This window comes from Oncorhynchus mykiss, chromosome 12, assembly GCF_057628025.1.
Source record: "Oncorhynchus mykiss isolate SJ-2025 chromosome 12, ASM5762802v1, whole genome shotgun sequence".
NCBI lineage: Eukaryota > Metazoa > Chordata > Actinopteri > Salmoniformes > Salmonidae > Oncorhynchus > Oncorhynchus mykiss.
Genome location: NC_143033.1, coordinates 20,449,312 through 20,453,091, shown reverse-complemented (window position 1 = coordinate 20,453,091; position 3,780 = coordinate 20,449,312).

Genomic DNA, 3,780 nt, shown 5'->3' with positions numbered 1-3,780 from the left:
GGGTTACGGTTGAACTGGGATGTGGACATGAAGCTAGGGTTAGGGTTAAACTGGGATTTGAAAATGAAGCTAGGGTTAGGGTTATGATTGAAATGGAATGTGGACATGAAGCTAGGGTTAGGGTTGAACTGGGATGTGGACATGAAGCTAGGGTTAGGGTTTAGGGATGAACTAGGATGTGGACATGAAGCTAGGGTTAGGCTTGAACTGGGATGTGGACATGAGGCTAGTTTTAGGATACAACTGGGATGTGGACATGGAGTAGGACATGGACTAGGGTTAGGGTTGAACTGTGATGTGGACATGAAGCTAGGGTTATGGTTAGGGTTGAACTGGAATCTTAACATAAAGCTAGGGTTAGGGTTAGGGTTGAACTGGAATGTGGACATGAAGCTAGGGTTAGGGTTGAACTGGGATTTGGAAATGAAGCAAGGGTTAGGGTTATGATTGACATGGAATGTGGACATGAAGCTAGGGTTAGGGTTAAACTGGGATGTGGACATGAAGCTAGGGTTAGGGTTAGAGTTGAACTGGGATTTGGACATGAAGCTAGGGTTAGGGATAGGGTTGAACTGGGATGTGGACATGAAGCTAGGGATAGGGTTAGCGTTGAACTGGGATGTGGACATGAAGGTAGGGTTATGGTTCAACTGGGATATCGACATGAAGCTAGGGTTAGGGTTTAGGGATGAACTAGGATGTGGACATGAAGCTAGGGTTAGGATTGAACTGGGATGTGGACATGAGGCTAGCTTTAGGATATAACTGGGATGTGGACATGGAGCTAGGGTTAGGGTTAGAGTTGAACTGGGATTTGGACATGAAGCTAGGGTTAGGGTTAGGTTTGAACTGGGATGTGGACATGAAGCTAGGGTTAGGGTTAGGGTTGAACTGGGATTTGGACATGAAGCTAGGGTTAGGGTTAGGATTGAACTGGGATGTGGACATGAAGCTAGGGTTAGGGTTAGGGTTGAACTGGGATGTGGACATGAAGGTAGGGTTCGGGTTCAACTGGGACGTCGACATGAAGCTAGGGTTAGGGTTTAGGGATGAACTAGGATGTGGACATGAAGCTAGGGTTAGGATTGAACTGGGATGTGGACATGAAGCTAGTTTTAGGATATAACTGGGATGTGGACATGGAGTAGGACATGGACTAGGGTTAGGGTTGAACTGGGATGTAGACATGAAGCTAGGGTTCGGTTAGACCTGGGATGTGTACATGAAGCTAGGGTTTGGTTTGAACTGGGATTTAGACATGAAGCTAGGGTTAGGGTTATGATTGAACTGGAATGTGGACATGAAGCTAGGGTTACGGTTGAACTGGGATGTGGACATGAAGCTAGGGTTAGGGTTAAACTGGGATTTGAAAATGAAGCTAGGGTTAGGGTTATGATTGAAATGGAATGTGGACATGAAGCTAGGGTTAGGGTTGAACTGGGATGTGGACATGAAGCTAGGGTTAGGGTTGAACTGGGATTTAGACATGAAGCTAGGGTTAGGGTTATGATTGAACTGGAATGTGGACATGAAGCTAGGGTTACGGTTGAACTGGGATGTGGACATGAAGCTAGGGTTAGGGTTAAACTGGGATGTCGACATGAAGCTAGGGTTAGGGTTTAGGGATGAACTAGGATGTGGACATGAAGCTAGGGTTAGGATTGAACTGGGATGTGGACATGAAGCTAGTTTTAGGATATAACTGGGATGTGGACATGGAGTAGGACATGGACTAGGGTTAGGGTTGAACTGGGATGTGGACATGAAGCTAGGGTTATGGTTAGGGTTGAACTGGGATCTTAACATAAAGCTAGGGTTAGGGTTAGGGTTGAACTGGGATGTGGACATGAAGCTAGGGTTAGGGTTGGTGTTGAACTGGGATGTGGACATGAAGCTAGGGTTAGCGTTGAACTGGGATGTGGATATGAAGCTAGGGTTAGGGTTGAACTGGGATGTAGACATGAAGCTAGGGTTCGGTTAGACCTGGGATGTGTACATGAAGCTAGGGTTTGGTTTGAACTGGGATGTGGACATGAAGCTAGGGTTAGGGTTGAACTGGGATTTAGACATGAAGCTAGGGTTAGGGTTATGATTGAACTGGAATGTGGACATGAAGCTAGGGTTACGGTTGAACTGGGATGTGGACATGAAGCTAGGGTTAGGGTTAAACTGGGATTTGAAAATGAAGCTAGGGTTAGGGTTATGATTGAAATGGAATGTGGACATGAAGCTAGGGTTAGGGTTGAACTGGGATGTGGACATGAAGCTAGGGTTAGGGTTTAGGGATGAACTAGGATGTGGACATGAAGCTAGGGTTAGGCTTGAACTGGGATGTGGACATGAGGCTAGTTTTAGGATACAACTGGGATGTGGACATGGAGTAGGACATGGACTAGGGTTAGGGTTGAACTGTGATGTGGACATGAAGCTAGGGTTATGGTTAGGGTTGAACTGGAATCTTAACATAAAGCTAGGGTTAGGGTTAGGGTTGAACTGGAATGTGGACATGAAGCTAGGGTTAGGGTTGAACTGGGATTTGGAAATGAAGCAAGGGTTAGGGTTATGATTGACATGGAATGTGGACATGAAGCTAGGGTTAGGGTTAAACTGGGATGTGGACATGAAGCTAGGGTTAGGGTTAGAGTTGAACTGGGATTTGGACATGAAGCTAGGGTTAGGGATAGGGTTGAACTGGGATGTGGACATGAAGCTAGGGATAGGGTTAGCGTTGAACTGGGATGTGGACATGAAGGTAGGGTTATGGTTCAACTGGGATATCGACATGAAGCTAGGGTTAGGGTTTAGGGATGAACTAGGATGTGGACATGAAGCTAGGGTTAGGATTGAACTGGGATGTGGACATGAGGCTAGCTTTAGGATATAACTGGGATGTGGACATGGAGCTAGGGTTAGGGTTAGAGTTGAACTGGGATTTGGACATGAAGCTAGGGTTAGGGTTAGGATTGAACTGGGATGTGGACATGAAGCTAGGGTTAGGGTTAGGGTTGAACTGGGATGTGGACATGAAGGTAGGGTTCGGGTTCAACTGGGATGTCGACATGAAGCTAGGGTTAGGATTGAACTGGGATGTGGACATGAGGCTAGTTTTAGGATATAACTGGGATGTGGACATGAAGCTAGGATTTGGTTTGAACTGGGATGTGTACATGAAGCTAGGGTTAGGGTTGAACTGGGATGTGGACATGAAGCTAGGGTTTGGTTTGAACTGGGATGTGTACATGAAGCTAGGGTTTGGTTTGAACTGGGATGTGTACATGAAGCTAGGGTTATGTTTGAACTGGGATGTGGACATGAAGGTATGGTTAGGATTAAACTGGGATGTGGACATGAAGCTAGGGTTAGGATTGAACTGGGATATGGACATGAAGCTAGGGTCAGGATTAAACTGGGATGTGGACATGAAGCTAGGGTTAGGGTTGAACTGGGATGTGGACATGAAGCTAGGGTCAGGATTAAACTGGGATGTGGACATGAAGCTAGGGTTAGGGTTGAACTGGGATGTGGACATGAAGCTAGGGTTAGGGTTGAACTGGGATGTGGACAAGAAGCTAGGGTTAGGGTTGAACTGGGATGTGGACATGAAGCTATCGTTAGGATTAAACTGGGATGTGGACATGAAGCTAGGGTTAGGGTTTAACTGGGATGTGAACATGAAGCTAGGTTTCGGTTTGAACTGGGATGTGTACATGAAGCCTGGTTTAGGGTTGAACTGGGATGTGGACATGAAGCTTGTGGCAAAAACAACAACTAATACAAAAA